Below are 17,810 nucleotides of genomic sequence, written 5' to 3'. Positions count from 1 at the left end.
CCTCTCTAGTGTAGAGAGCATAGAAGTGTCTGTTTTGTCTGCGTTTCCCTCTCCCATCCTCAGTACTGTCTACAAAGGCATTATAGAGAGCACATTGATCTCCGTATGGTCTGGGGACTGTAAAGCCACTGACTGGAGGTCTGTACGGAGAGTGGTGAGGACAGCGGAAAAGATCATTGGCTCTTCACTGCCTTCCATCCAGGACCTTGCACACAAACGCTGTCCGACTCGTGCTCAAAACATTGCAAAAGACCCCACCCATCCTGATTATGGACTGTTTACGCTGCTGCCCTCTGGAAAAAGGTTTCGCAGCATTCGGTGCAGAACAGAAAGGTTCTGTAATAGCCTTTTTCCACAAGCTATCAGACTTTTGAAATAACCTCTTAACCATTTTATTTCACTGAATCTTTTTGTAGTGAGTATTGTGTGAACTAGATGTGGACATTGAAATCACAGTACTTTTTACAATGTGCAATAATTAAACTATATGCTTCTGCTTAATAAGTGCAATAATTTAGTTTTAGATGCTGCTAATTACTATGTGCATTATTTAATATTTTTAATCTGTTGTAATTCCTTTTAAAGTGTTATATTCTTTTAAATGAACATTGTTGCAATTTTTATTATATCTATATTTTTATACTGATTTTATGGTGCGTGTTTAGTTTAGTGCAGTATTTATGAGCCAGTGGAACAGAATTTCGCTCACATGTGCACTCTGTATGTACAGTTGAATGACAATAAAAGCTACCTACCTACCTAAAATGGACTAAAATGATTATGAATATGACATGGCTAAATATTAGCCAAATTTAAATTGTCAAATTTGTCAAAAGTCAAAAACTATTATTATAACAAAATAAATGTGTATAATAAAATAACATTAACAAGAACCACTGCAGACTGCAAGTAAAGTGCATTTTAGTTCCCTGATATGAATTCTGACCGTATTCAGATTTTAATTGAGTTCCTTTTCAAAAGGCCCCTGTCAGGTTAAAGGCCGTTATCTGTTCTCTTTGATTCCTGCTGACCCCAGCAGACCAGTGCTGTTAAAAGCAGGGACTTCAGAGAGGCGATGTTGGGCAGCTGCAGGCAGCCCCTGTTTGGCTCTTTGTGTGCGTTACTGAGCCCTCCTGTCTTCAGTGTCCATGTCCACACAAAAGACCCTTAACAGGAGCTGTCAGCAGGCAACACCACAGCGAGGATGCTAAGCACGGCCTCTACAGTTCCCTTCACCTTGTGTTTGTACAGACCTGAGAGCTCGATACAGTTCAAATTAGTTTTGTTTAGTCTTCTCTTTTAAGACCACAACTGCAGCTTTCACAGACTGTTTGCCCACTTTTGAATCACAGATGCTGCAGCGGTGTCCTCCTGCATGGGCGAAAACGAAAGATAAAAAAGTGGCAAGGTGTCCAGCCGGCTGCTATACTTTGCACCTGAGGTTTGGATCAATACAGTCAAGCGATGACATGTCAATTTGCGGGGAGAAAAGACACGCTGTTCATTCAATGGCAGTGGTGAGAGACACAGGCAGGTGAATTGTTCACAAGCGGATACAGTGTATCAACACCTTCCTTTTAACTGTTGCCTGCTTTATACGCCATGGGCATGATCTGTTTTCTTGCACGTAAGTGATGTTTGACCACTGCTTATGAAAAGTGATACTCTTTTTTTTTTTTTTTGTCTCTTTGGCCTTTGGCTTATTGTTTTTAAAAGAATGCTATGTTTATGAGTTATTGCATGACACACAATGCCAAAGGCCAGCTGCTGCTCTGCCATTATTTGATGTTTGATACATTCAGTCATGTTACTTAGAAACAGAAACACGTCGTCTGCAGGGACAAAAGCATCTGCCTGGCAAGTTAATTCACTTGTGAAGACCATTTGAAGTCATGCTAGACAGGTGTTGGTTTGGTTATGAGTGAACAATGTAACATCTGAACCTCCGTGACTCAACACTAACCACCCATATGTGCATTTTAAATGACTTGCATCCATGTTTCACATGCAATATGGTTTTGGTTTTAAAGTGAACTGCATGGTTTATTACAATGAATAACGCACACACAGTTTTAATGCTGTTTAGAAGTCAAAGTCCCTGAGGGGAATGCTAGAAAGCGGTTTGCACACACACAGCCACACAGACTGACTGCAGCTCTATTGGCCAACAGATGGCACTAATGACTAAAGTGGTGCACTGTCTCTGAAAGGTGAGATGAGATGCATGTGGGCTGGAATTGTTTATGGGATGCAAAAGAAGAATTACTGGATGCATATATGCTCACACACTCAGCATCCCGTGGTAATTAGATAGGATCAGCTGTCGGGCCGCAGCATGGCAGTTAACTCGCTTGCTCATGTTTTAATACAGATCACATGTTTTCTGATTTCTATAATAAAGACATATATTGTTGCAAAATACTCCAATATTCCAAAATAAATTTTGTCTGTGAAAGTTTGCCAAACAACAGGGAATGTGACTGCATGAAATGGAAATTCACCCAATTTATTTTTATCACCAACTTCCTTTAAACTGTTGCCTGCTTCATATTCTCCTAACACCATGTGCATGATCTATTTTCTTGTGCATACGTGATATTTGAGTGAATAATGTAATGTGCATTTTATATGACCTACATATGCATTTCACATGCAGTGTGACTCTAGTTTTTAAAAAACTGCATTGTTCGTTATTATGAATGACGTATGAAAGGTATATTTAATTTTTACCTCAACCAAAGCTGAAGATTTACCTTTTTTTGACATCTGCATGACTAAGATACTATAATAAGATACTGTATACTCATAATTGTTATTGAAATGCTATGCAATGCTAGCACAATAAAGTACTGTATTACATTAATATGATACTATATGCATCTCATTATAACTACTGCAAAACTCATTTTACCTACTAGGTCTGAAAAGGTTACAAACCCTTGGAAAATAGCAAATTTTTGATAATGGCACAGTTTCTGCACTTTTCCATTTATTGTCAGCAATGAATACCTTATATACTATGTCTCTGCATATTACAGTGGGATCTGAGACAGTATTTTAACATAAAAAATAATTACACATCTTTAGAAAAAAAGAAAAAAAAAACTACAGGTTCACACTTGAAAGGCATCAGGATTCCTGTGTGGTTTGTCACCTTCAGCAGGGTGACAGGCCATGGTAAAACCTGGATGAGTGTGCTTTTTTCAGATAATATCTGTCTGCCATTATTAAAAGAGAAAGGGAAAGAGACAAAAAGAGTGTTAAGCCAATGTTATTCAATTAGTGTGACTCATTTTGAAGGGTGTCTCAAGTTTACCTTCCCTCCTTCAAAGTTTGACAGTGCAGACAATAACGGCTAAACCCATTGCTCTTCCTATGAACATTAGGAGACCTTATAAGATCATCTTGTCAGACAGTCATTTCATAAAGGTTTCCCCAAGACCCAGTAGGGTTTACTGAAAAATTAGCATTCAGTTAGAACAGGCTTGTGGGAAAAAGGTAAGCATGACTTGCTTTATTTCCTTTCCCCAAATGCACACTTTTACACAGTTGCAAGAAAACTGACAGGAGATAGACAGGCCAGAGGGATGTCAGACTGGTCTTGATCTACGTCTCAAGCTCTTTGAGACATGCCAGAAACAATCCTCTCACAGAAGAACGCAGACAGGGCCACTCTGTCCATGCCTGGCTTGAATGGGGCTGCTGAACCCAAACCTGGCCAAGTTTAAGAGAGGTATTAGGCCATGTCAAAACAAATTACCCCGGCTACTGTGCTCTAAATGGCTTTTTGGTTTTCATGGAGTCATTCAAAGTGACAGGCAAAGAGCCAATGTCTATGTTCATTATGTCTCCATTCAGATGACATTAACATCTCCAAAAACTTAATTCTATTTTAAATGGTGTTTATATTAAACGGATAATTACAGCTCTAAAACCTAACTGGATAAGACAATATACATGCAGTTGTGGAGGCTGGAAACAGAAAACAAAAATAAAGTACAGTTAGGTGTGTCATTTATGTCACCAGGAAAATTTAAAATAATTGTGTGTGTGTGTGTGTGTGTGTGTGTCTGTGTGCATGTACTCCAATCTTCATTGTCTAATATGCTGATTTTTTTTTTTTTTTCTTTTTTTTTTTTTGTCTTTAATATATTTGTGGAAGCTATGATATACTATAATACAGGATTCTTTGATAAATAAGGTAAAAAAAAACAAACAAAAAAACAGCATTTATTCGAAATAGTAAAGATGTTACAAAATATTTCTGTCACTTTTGATCAACTGAATGCATCCATGCGAAGTAAAAGTATTCATTTCTTTAAAAAAAGAATAATGATGATAACAATATTAATAATAAATCTTACTGACCCCAAACTTTTAAAGGTACTTATATATATTAATTTATGTGACATAAAAATGGGCATTTTGCAATACCTTGCAAACAAATATGTGCCATATTTTCTGTATTAGTGAAAACGTACACAGATGTTATATTAGTTTATACAACTATAGGCAAACTGCTCTGACCTGGGGTTTTATATCATAAAACTATAATTTCTTTAAACTGCAGCACTCAACACAAAATGGCCTTTGGAAACGATGCAATCAGACACGCTCTTCCTCTTGTATACATTTCTCTCACTTTTTCAACTCAAAGCGTAAGGTAGCCAGTATATGTAGCCCTCATAATTCACTCCAGATCAAAGTAATTTCTATTCTAAACTTTTTAAGGCTCATTTAGTTATTGCAAGAAAGTATTGTGTATATGTTTATAAGCTGCTCCATATGTTCGAACGCCATCCAAATGTTCAAGTATGCTGCCCTGACACCTGGTCAGCTATGCATATCGTAATCAAGCATGCTTTTTGGGTCTGCAGAACCACTTATTTGGACCTCTGTCAGAAGTAATCTTTTCAAACTCACTGAAACAGCATCCAAACATCCATACATAACACATTAGACCCTGCCCTAACCAGATGGCTTCTGGATTACATGACTACACAGCCAAGGGACAGAGAAAATCTACAGCACGGGAACCATGGACAACAACAGGCTGTCGGCAAACAATTAAACAGCCATTGTGCCTTTTGTTTTCTAATCATGGTGTGAACAGAGAAGAGGTGAGGGTGGAGACATTAAGTAGAGCGGCAGGGATCGAGGGCATAGCTGTCATTGCAGAAGGCTTCACTATGAAGCACTGGGACAATGTCAAACAAATTGCGGTAAATCAGCATGCTGACAGATAAAGATGAGTGACACCAGTCTGGCTATGACATAAAAGTGTAAAACCAGAAGTGTTCACTCTTTGCTTCACATTAACCAATTAGTCAACACTTAAAACTGACACAATTATACCTCTGGAGTATAAATACGGGATATTAAAATAGAATTATATATGGGTCATTCAGTACCTTTTGAACCAATTTAAAAAATAATAATAATAATATATGCTAATACTGTAATTTAAAAAATTACAATTTTCCTTGTTTATAAAATGACAGAAAAATTGACAGGATGGAAATAAAGAGCTAAACTTAAGAATTGCTCAATGAGGGATTGACAGTTAGCTTACTTACTATATGGTTCAAACAGAAGTGTGTGTGTGTTTTTTTTTTGTAGTTTTTTTTTTCAGTTTAAATTTCATATTTTGTAATGCTGATATTATTTGATATGTGTAATCTCAAAGTAATCTGTAATGCTTTGAAGTGAGATAAACCAACAGATACCAAGAAACATCACTGAAATCAACAAATGCATTGCTGTACATATGTTTGTGCTATTGACTTCCCTCCAAAATGAAGTCACACCCCAGAGGATGATGTTAAGTAGTTGTTAAAATTAACAAGCTAAATTACAATATACAGTAAATATATATGTGTGTGTGTGTGTGTGTGCATGCGTGCGTGTGTGTGATTTATTTTCTCCTATTTATATGTGATTTTAAATATTGTGAAGAAATTTTGAAAAAAAAAAACGATGAAATCAGTTGGAACAGGAAAATGTACTGCTTCGTAGGAATTATCAAATTGAAAAATACTGTACAGTATATTTAAGGCAGTGTTTTGGGTAAATCATTACAAGTAACAGGCTTTTTTTTTCTTAAATAACTAGTAATTAATTGCCGGTCAATCTACGTTCCTACTCTCACCTATGGTCATGAGCTGTGGGTCATGACCGAAAGGACAAGATCCCGGATACAGGCGGCCGAAATGAGCTTTCTCCGTCGGGTGGCTGGGCGCTCCCTTAGAGATAGGGTGAGAAGCTCGGTCACTCGGGAGGAGCTCAGAGTAGAGCCGTTGCTCCTCCACATCGAGAGGAGCCAGCTGAGGTGGCTCGGGCATCTATTTCGGATGCCTCCTGGACGCCTTCCCAGGGAGGTGTTCCAGGCACGTCTCACCGGGAGGAGGCCCCGGGGAAGACCTAGGACACGCTGGAGGGACTATGTCTCCCGGCTGGCCTGGGAACGCCTCGGGGTCCCCCCGGAAGAGCTGGAGGAAGTGGCTAGGGAGAGGGAAGTCTGGGCGTCTCTGCTTAGACTGTTGCCCCCGCGACCCGGCCCCGGATAAGCGGAAGATGATGGATGGATGGATGGATGGATTAATTGCTTTAACATGTATAATGAAACATCTGAATTACTTTTTCAATTACGCATTTTCCCATTTATTCACTGACACCTCTCATGTCCCAGTGTTGAGAGAAATTGGGAGTGAGGTGCAGGTGCAGAGGCGCTTGCTTCAGCCTGAAGTTTATTTATTTCACTTTTGGTGTGAAAGAGCGTTTTACAGCTGACAAAACTACCTCTATTTTATCAATAAAGCAAGTAAGCAACAAATAAGCAAGCCTGGCCCATTTGACAAAAAACAATCCAAAAGTACTGTAATGCATAAAAAGTAACTAAGTAACCCAATTAGTAACTTTTATATAGGGTAACGCAATATTGTAATGCATTGGTTTCAAAGGTAGCTTTTCCCATCTCCGATTTAAGATCATATTAAAGAAATAACATAATTTTTAATGTAGACAACTGGATAGTTATGTTTTTGATGTGCAAGACTATTACGAAATGGCATCACCACAAGTGGACATGAACTGGACTATCATTAGTATATCTGTGTAGCTAAATAAAGACACAGAGCAACGGATGAGACCCAGACTCAGTGAGTCTCTTCTAGGACACAACAGGCTGCATCGCTCTTCTTGTGACAGGTGCCTTTCATATGTGAAGTTGATGGCACAAGTCAGCCTGTTCAGTCTCTCTAGAGTATTCACATTAGTTTCTTATTACATGGATCCCCTCTCTCAACCATATTACTCACAATCTACTCAAGCTATTGGCTTTAGAGAGGGCTTAAAAATGTGCTGTTTCTGTCCATTAGCAGAGCTGGGGATTTAGTTCAGAGTGGGACAGGGTGTCACTTTGACCCTAAAACTAAAAGCCTAATGTAAAGAACTATGCATTGGGATTACCATTAATCATTTCCATTCATTTGTTGTGTGTGCCTATATTGAAATTTAAGAAACTTTAGTCAGTAGAGGAAAACAATGATCCACAATGCAGCAGAGCAATCTGAATCACAGTAAGATACACAAACCCAGCAAAACCCTGTGAAAAACAAACCTCTCTTCACGGTTCTTTTGACTATCCCATTTTGAATTAAAAGTATCATGGTTTACACAAAAATATTAAGCAGCACAACTGTTTTCAAAATAATGAGAAATGGTTCAAGGATCATGTGTCACTGAAGACTGGAGGAATGACCATTGCCATCTCAGGAATAAATTACATTTTAAAATATATAAAGAAAGCAGATATTTTTAATTGTCACAATATTTCACAACATTACCATTTTACTGTATTTTTGACCAAATACATCTTCAAAAAAACATTTTTAAAAATAATGACCTCTGACGTTGGAATTCTAAATGTTGATATATATTTAAATATTTGATCTAATTCTAAGTTTAACACATTATAGAAAATATTAAGAAATTAATCAGAATCACTGGATAAGGGGCGAGCTGTATTGACTGCAGACCGTACATTAGCAATGGTCCATGGGACTTTGTATTATGCTCTGTCTGTGTTTACACAAGAACACATCCTGTGTGAATCCAATTGTGTACATCTTCCATATTGTAGCATATGTGATGTACTTTCCAGATCACATCTTTTCATTAAATGTGTCACACAGAATCATCTGTAGCGTGTAGTGCAGAAACCATATAAACTCTTGCTGTAAGTTGGGGGGGGGGGGGGGGGGGCACATGTAGTCCTTGTATGATCCCAGAACCCTTGTCTTGTTCCCCATGATGAATGCTTGACATTTTAGGACAGATGTGTTCAGTCATTTCTTTCATTCTGTTGCCCTCTGAGACCCTGAAACCAAATCCATGAGTGCAGTCATGTGCCACTGTCTCATGTCGCTCTACTGTGCTGTTGCCTAGAGACCAAATGTTTTGTAGCCATGTTTTTATTTTCAGCCTGGGTCAGTCTGGACCTGCATCAGTGAAACGTATTCAGATTCATCTGCCATACCACACTGGGAGGCCCTGCTTTTACCCGCAGTACTAAAAACATGATACCAATCTGTGTGCCAGAGTCTCAATAGCCTTCAGTGTTATTCTTACTGAAAAGACTCTCCTACAACAATCTCCATCTCCTGCATGCTGGAAATGGAAACAAAACAAGCTTGCTGGCTAGCTGGTTTAAGAAGTGTACTTCCTGGAAGGGATCGTAGACAATCTTGGTCAATATTGTTGAAGCTGGTAGACCACCACAGTCCAGAACCAAACTAGATATGACATTTTAACCCTGTAAACCCTGTAAACCCTGTAAAACACCCAGAGTTTGCATGTGTTTGGTTAAGAATCATATCAGAAACAAACCAGCTATAATGTTTAACCCTCTAAAGTCTGACATATGAAACAACTATCCAGAAATTATATTTGTGATGAGTGGGGCCGAGAGCCGTGGGAATGGAGTGAAGCCGGTGGAGTTAATGATGATTAGCCACCCCTGCACCACTCACCAGTCTCGAGTCCCACTGAGGAGTGACGACAGTGCAAGACGAGAGAGGACCAGGCATGGACATTATTTTGTTTTGTTTGTGCGCAGCAGTCGTCTGTGATGGGCTATCGTGCTATTTTTAGGGTTGTGTTTATTTTTTATTAAATTAATGTTTAAATGTCCACAGGTTCCCAACTCCTCCTTCCCATATCTACAAACTTTGTTACAATTTTCTTTTTAAAATGGATCACTTTTAGAAAAAATAAAAAATAAATAAATAAATGAAAAAATAAATTTTTGCTGCTTCTTTTTTATTTATATATATTTTTTTTTCATTTGAGCGTCGTATCAAAAACAAACTAGCTATGATGTTTTAACCCTATGATGATTTAATCTGTATTAAATCAGTGCAACTTCTAACATCCAAGTGAAAGATATGGGACCAACATGTCAGAAAAAAATTACAAATAAAAACAGAATCACTGAGTTGGAAAAATGACTTGTAAACTCAATCACTTGTAGCTAATCACCTTCTCAATGGCACACAAAGCACACAAATTTGACTTTCAGCTGTGATCAGCTGTGCTCATTTTGATCAGCTCAGCATGAAAAGAGCTTTCCTGGAGCATTTCAGTCCTTGGTAGTGCAACTGAAGCAAACAATCAACTATGGGTGACAAGGCACTGTCAAAAGATCTCCGGGATAAAGTTGTGGACAGGCACAAGTCAAGAGATATATTAAAAACAAATAAAAATTAAAATGCTTTATTAATTCCTAAAAGTACAGTGAAGTCTATTATTATGAAGTGGAAGATATTTGGTACAACACAGACCCTCTCTGGATCAGGATGTCACTCCAAACTGGATGAAGGAGCCAGCAGGAAACTGGTCAGAGAGGCGACCAAGAGGCCGACAGCAACTCTGAAGCAATTGCAGGAATATATGACAAAGAGTGGTCACTGTGTGCATGTGACAACAATATCACAAAGTCTCCAGGGATGCAAGAAAAAAGTCACTCCTCAAGAAAGGCCACATGTATTCACGACTGAGCTTTGCCAAAACACACCTTGAAGATTCCGAAGGCAAATGAGTCTAAAATTTTTCAGCCTCAACACCAAACTATATGCTTGGCAGAAATCTGATACAGCTCACCATCCAAATAACAGCGTTCCTCCAGTAAAGCACGGAGGTGTGGTGATATTCTGTTATGAGGTGTTTCTCTGCAGCAGGGACTGGAGCACTTGTCAGGAGGGAAGGAAAAATGGATGGGGCAAAATACAGTCAAATTCTTGAGGAAAATATTCTGCCCTCTGCCAGAAAGTTGCCAATGGGAAGAAGGTTTGCTTTTTAACATGACAATGACGCACAGCCAAAGCACACCTCAAAACTGACCACACAGTGATTGAAGGAGAAAAAGGTGAATGTCCTTGCATGGCCTATAGTCAGAGCCCACACATAAACCCCACTGAAAATCTGCAGTCAAAAACTGAGCAAAAGTATCATTTGGTGCAGTTGCTGATAATTATATGGCTGAAAGGTAGGATGAACTTCTAATACTGTAGGTTGTAATATACGTTAATGAGATCTTTATAACAGTATAGCATACTACTTAAAATGCATATAATATGCAATATCTCTTAGGATAATAAATAAATGATGATATACATTGAAATATTACTAATATCAAATGCATTATTATGTTCACTTCAAAAAAAAAAATATATATATATATAATAATAATAAATTAATCACAGCAAAGACACTTCTTCCCTGAACCCGAAGGTGGACATTTTTAGAATTATGTACTTGCTAAAGGCCTTGTACTTGCTAAAAAGTATAAACTATCCATCAGAAGACAGAAAGCAGATTTTTCATCAAAGTTTTAATCATGTAGATAAATTAAAGGCCTTATTAAACATAATACAGTAGGCTTTTTAGGGTTAAAAACTTCTGACCATCTTAAGCTATAGTTATTTTCCCCAAAAGGGTTTACTCTTTCATCCTCGATTTTCTGTTTCTTTCTTTCTTCACCTCATTTTTACCCCTTTTCTCCCCCACACACTCTTTCTCCTTTATCTCTGTCCCTCTACTCATCAATACAATATCTGTTGCAGTCAAGCCTTTTTTTGCCAGACGAAAGCAACAGGGCCGCCTGCGCTCTGTGGCTAACCAGAGAAATGACTGATCACAGCTGCAGAGCAACTGACCATGTTAACCGCTGGACTGTGTGATGGCAGGGTGATTCCTCACTCACTGACGCAGCCAGAGGTTTCGACGCTAGCAATGAGCTTACTGAAAGGCTCAGTGAAGCCCCGCTGTGCCCAAAAATAGCTACAGCAGCACTTCAAAAGACCCATGCTGACAATTTATGATGACAAATCATAGGGGGTTAACCAAAACACTATTGATTCTATTCATTCATTCGATGAGGCAGGTTTATGTAAGTTGCTCGGAAAGAGGAAAAAATGGCAATTCAGTCTTTTCATACTGTAACAAAACTGCTAGGAAGCACTACATGCATGTCATACTAAACATTCGCCATGATTGCTTTAGTATTTGTAGATATTTGCACAGAATTTTCTACAAATGTACATCAGTGTTGTTGCTTAATTTCCCAGCTTCCATTACTACAGTCTTCAATGTCACATGATCATTCAGAAATCAATGTAATATGCTGACTTGATGGTCAAGAAACATTTATTTTTATGTCAAAAATAAAAATCTGTTGCGATGCTTATTAGTATTTTTTAACTGTAAAAAAAATGAATAGACAGTTAAAAACAAAGAGCATTTATTTGAAACAGATTTTTTTAAACCAAAGATTTTGCTGTACCCTTTAATTTATTTAATGCATCTTCGCTAAATAAAAATATGAATTTCTTTAAAAAAGAATCTTACTGACCCCAAACGTTTGAATGGTAGTGTATGATTTCTAACTCATTTGAAATACCAATGAGACCACAACAGACCAAAACAAAAAGGACCATAAACATTGAGGTGCTCATAATTAGAAAGAGTGAGAAGAAAGAGAAAAAAAGAATGAAAACAGTCCGACAGGGTAGTCCGCATGATAAAACAGAGCTTTTGAGCCGAGAGGATGAGTGCAGAGCTGATGAGGTCAGAATGAAATTAATCCCTCCATTAGGAGAGATATGAGAGAGAGCAGCTGGTATAACTGTGACCCAGTGTGCATACACACACACACACACACACAAACTAGCACGGGCCTCAGGCCTCTTGGTTAGCATGAGCTCATAGCCACTGCTATGGACACAGAGCTTTCTTTGACCCAGCACTCAAACCTGACTGCCCTCCTGCCAAACCATCAGCGCCCTAGAAGAAAGAGGCTTTATTTCCCTCTTAGAAGAAACTGGGGGGGAAAGGAATCAATGTTTTATATAACTTTAGCATTTACTGAGCGCATACAGGGAAGACTGGATTGAGAAGAGAAGGGAGTTGAGGCGGGCGGTTTGGCTGACCAGGCAGTGACCCTCTAATGAGTGGCACTGGGTGCCAGCCGCTATGCCAAACTCCCACTCATTCCAGCACAACGATGCAAAATCAGACATTCTCATGGGTCATTATGGCTCAGATCCCTTTCTTGCTGTAAAATGCTGTTAGATTTTAGCTTGGGTGTCTGCACGGTTACAAAGATCGTGTTTGCAATCAGGGTACGATGTGAAGACTACAAAGAACCGTGTCTGACACCTAACAGAGGGGTTTAACGCAAGCAGTGGCTCCTGGATCATGTTCCTGCAGGGAATCGCTGCCAGAGATTCCTTAAGAACATATGGTTTCTATTGCTTCCTGATCAGCGTACAGACAAAATGTGTTGCCTGGCTGTGTTAATATTACAGCATCCTTAGCCTCCCTGGAAAATAACTCTTTTTTTTTATTTTTTTTATACATACAGTAAAAGATCAAGGCAATGATGACAAGCTAGGATAGACACCATGAATGTGACTCATTAGCCCTCGAGCATGTTTTTTCACCGATCACTTTACACCTCATTTAATCGATTTAGATCACATATTCAACTCAAAATGAATGCAACACAGCATGCTTGATGACATATGGCAATCATTGTTAGCAAAGCTACTTTAAAAATGTAGCTTGCCAAACTTAAAGGCTCTTATAAAGCTGCTTAACATAAAATAATTTATGCTTTCCTACTAACAAAAAACAACAAACTACAATAAAGCTCTTTAACTTGCCATTATCTTTATAAATGTATTCTGTAACTACTGTATACTATAATTTATCATTTAATCAGAGTGGTACTGTACTTTGCTAGCGCATAAAGTATTAGTATTCTCTAAAAACATAATAAATAAATAAATCAATACATTTAAAACAAGAAATATAAAGTAAACACACACACAACTGTTATATAGGTTATACGTGTGTGTGTGTGTGTATAGCCAAGCAGGGAATAATTTGTTTATTTTACCTGATCAATCAATAATCATCCAAATGAATCAATAATCAATTCACTAAAATGAAATACACTTTCCAGCATATTTATATTCTTGCTATGCAGTAGAGATACTCAATACTATTATATTTATGACATTAAAACAGCAACTTAACATTTATGTAGCTAAATTAGCATCTCTACCCTTAGTTATTCCCGACATTAATGCCAATGATCATGTCAAGTTTGCTATTAAGCCAGTTGCTCACTTCAGTCACAAAAACATGCTAACAAAAATGAAAGAAGAGCAAAACAAAAACAAGCAAACAAAAAAGCTGTGTTAAAATCAACGATGAACTTGAATACTATGCGGAATGTCAAATTCAGCTATTCAGGCTTCATACAATCTGCCGACGCAGTTTCTTTTTTTACAAATCGAACATGACCGTGCCGGCAGACTGTCAGTCACTAACTCAGGCGTTTTATTTTCTCTCTCTCTTTTTCTTTCTAGAACATATGGGAGGGGAAAAAAAAGAGGCAAGACTGTCACATGCTAAATGACCTAAAATAAGACAACTTTTAGTTTCATCTTCTAATGTTACAAAAAGCATCATATTTTCCAGTGATTTAAAAAATCCCACACACATAAGCCATATGATGATGTCATATCCTGTCCTTCAAAGGCTCACAATATCTAAACAACAGCAAAACACCATAATTGCTTTCATCCTTTACAATACAAGCCACTATTAAGGCTAATTTGAGTCATTTTACAACAACACAGAGAGCGCGCTCTGCCATGTAACTGCATGACACCTGTGAGAATGAGCTGTTGTATTCTTTACAGCTTCTTAGTGTCTTGGGCTGAGGTGTTGAAACACAGGAGCGTTTGATGTTATTACTAACCTGACAATCACAGGAACATCCGTGCCAAAGTGAAGGGCTGCACCTTGTGTTTTTACAAGTCCTGGAATCTCTCTCAGATGATGACAACTAGCTTAGTCAGTCAAGTGGCACACATTATGGGACGTGTACCATTTTCTGTAGCTTTCAGGCCTAAGGTAGCAGACACCAATAGAGCAGCAATGCTTTTTTCGGGAGATTTAAAATGCTAGATTTGAACATTTCATAAACGTGACTAATGCTTCAAATCTAAAAATCACTATAACACTATTCTAAGCAATCAGACTAATGATTTGCAATGATAAAACAGGCAAAAACAGTCAAGTAAACATATCTAGGGACAATAATATTGTAGTGGCCGGTTGTTTTGACCTTTTTTTTTTTTTGGAAAGAAATAGTTTTATTCAGCAAGGAAGCACGGAATTGATAAAAGTATGAAAAAGCAACAGGCTGTTATTTAGATTTTTCTTTGGACATTTAATGTATAATACTAATACTAATTATACTACTACTACTAATAATAATAATAACTGTTTCTTGAAAGCTGTGACAATGACATAAATAATTCCCTTAATGCTGGGTTTTTCGGGAAGCTGAACTAGGTTAATCTTTCCCTCACAACCAAAGACACACTTTTTTGGTGACATTGTTCATGGTCAAAAACTACAAAAATACAAAAGTCCAAATATTCTATATTAATGTAATAAATTATCCTGTGTCATTAACAGGTTCCAACAAGATCTTTTTAAAAATGCACCATGATAAATACTATTCAGCAGTATATCAACTGTAGGAGCAGCAACAACAAATACGAAGAGGAAAATAATTGTAAATATCATGTTGCAGTTTTATAGTCTGCTATCAGTACTAAATTGGAAACTTCTGATATATTGTGTTACAGTATATCAGGGAGACAGGTGATGACAAGTTTTATGACTTGACAAAAAGCTGTTCATGTTTTGGATGTTACTTTTTGACGGACTGACAGACCATCTCTGAACCTTCCATTTATGCCTCATACACAGTAACATAAGCGAGCCCCACATCCCTCGGAGCAGGAATTTTCAGGCCTCGTCTCTAATCCGGCTCTCCTCTGAGCTGTGTGTGCTGAGGTGACAGGTGTCAGGAGTCCTGACAGCTGTAAAGCCGTTTCCAAACAGCAGCCCGGTGTGGCTCTCAGACGGCCGCGCTGCAGTACTCTGACAATGCTCTGAAAGTGGTTCAAGCTTGATGCCAACAGGTACCCATCCCAGAGATGACAGAACATGCAGCTTTATGAGGCCATAATAGAGTGACAGATGGGAATTTCAGAATCAATTCATCCTGCAGAAAGGAGAAGATGCAGATGGTGGCTATCTTACAATGGATGTTAACTGTTTGTAATGCTTCTACGTGCATTACCAATGACAAGCAGTTCATCTGTTCACAGTGACTGATAAAGTACAACAATAAGCAATCAAGAAATATCATATCTAAAGTACAGTTGTAGGAATAAGAAATGTTAACCAGTGCAATGATGTATATAAACCAAACAACAAATAACAAGTTTAAAAATAGTAAAAGAATGTGAATTTTGTGTAAAGTAATCTATTTTAATTATATGCAAGTATGTTTTTGTTTTAAAATATGCATGCATTCTCTCTCAATTGTAAAGGAACACTTCACTTTTTTTAAAATAAATGAATTTTTCAATTCCCGTAGAGTTAAACAGTTGAGTTTTAATATTTTCAAATCCATTCAGCCGATCTCAGAGTCTGGCGGTAGCACTTTTAGCTAAGCTTAGCATAGACCCTTGGATCTGATTAGACCGTTAGCATGTTGTTTAAAAATGACCAAAGAGTTTCTTTTTTTTTTTTTTCTATTAAAACTTTACTCTTCTGTAGTTACATTGTGTACTAAGATCGATATGGCTAGGAACTATACTCTCATTCTGTTCATTTAATTCTGTGGTCAAAATTTTACCAAATTAATTTATGAATTACATAAACAGCAGAAATTCTAGCCTACATTTTCAATTAAAAAAACAAAACAAAACAGTGAACAGCAAAGCCTGACTTCTTCTATTGGAGCTATAGGAACTTGAGTCACTGTCCTTAAAACAAAGAATAAAGGTCCACATCAAACATTTGGAAATGTCACCATTAGCATTGCAGCTTAGCTGGAAGACACATTAACAGAGGCTGGAATCTGTGGTGAAAATCTAACCTTTAATCACAGTGAAAGAAAATGTCTGGGATTAATCAATCAAAAAGAGATTTGTTTAAATATTCATGTCTCTGTTGCACCGATATCACAGTGACATGTCTGATTTGGCAAAAACACAATCAGATCTTTCACCTTATCTAAGAATAGCAAACAAATGAGCACAAATGCACGCATGCACGCAAATCCCATGTGCAAGCACAAAAAAAACTAGTAAACACACCTTTTCTCTCCATATACAGTACAACTACTAGAATACAACTGTCAATTATATTGTTATATAAAAGTTCTTTATATGTCTGTCCATCCACTTATTTCTCCCACAAGTAATAATCTTTAAGTTACCTGTAATCACTCAAATGTTCTTCCACTGTGCGGTTCACACAGAGAAAACAGGCTAATTATAACCATCTCTTCACCTCTCCGCCTCAAACTAAATTACCGGTTTTGTTTTTTGCAACTGGCATTCTTCCATCTGGTTTAGGTGTTTATGATTACAGTGTAAACAGTAGACGTTTCCTTAAATCAAGGAAAGAACTCAGAAGCACAGCTTTGAATGACACAAGAAGGCCTGGGGGATCAGATCCATTGCAGACAATCACTCATGAGTGAAGAACATATCGAACACACAATCTTGAAAGCTGATCATGTCTTGATATTTATCCTGCTGAAAACAGGCTTTCCAATCTTTCAATTTGCTGTTTGAAGTAAAACATGCTGTGGCATGAAAGTGAAGTGTGTTGACTTTTTGCAAACATACTTCAATGAGCAACACTGATTTTATTCTACATAAACAAATGAAATGGATCGTTTCAATTCAACCTCAGACATAAAAGGAGACCTGCCTGACATAGCTCTTGCTTTTAACATTTGTTCTACTGTGAAAGGATGATTTCTCTCTATCTTGGCCCCTCCTGCGAGCTTTAAGAACATTTTAGCACTGTGAAATTCGGAGTACCTTAAAAAGAGGAGATTACCCGTGATCTCTTATTATTTAAGGATGGGTAGGGACGCAGTCATGGGAGGTGTCTTAAAAAATCAAATTCTGCTGTCAGACCGGCTTAAGAAATAGCTTGTACGTGGATTCATGCTTGAAGGGCAACATGTCTGTGTCTGTTTCAGAGACCACTGCAAAAGCTTTCAAACTGAAGACCTTAAAATCAACAATAGAACACAGGGTACTTCAATAAAACGATCCTCCTAAAGATTCCTGTGACGAGGATACACCATTTCACAGAACATTTCTAAGAATGTTTAGAAACACTATTTCAGTCAAAGAGCAAAA

The sequence above is a fragment of the Carassius auratus genome, chromosome 5, assembly GCF_003368295.1.
Source record: "Carassius auratus strain Wakin chromosome 5, ASM336829v1, whole genome shotgun sequence".
Classification (NCBI taxonomy): Eukaryota; Metazoa; Chordata; class Actinopteri; order Cypriniformes; family Cyprinidae; genus Carassius; species Carassius auratus.
This window is presented reverse-complemented; position numbering follows the sequence as displayed.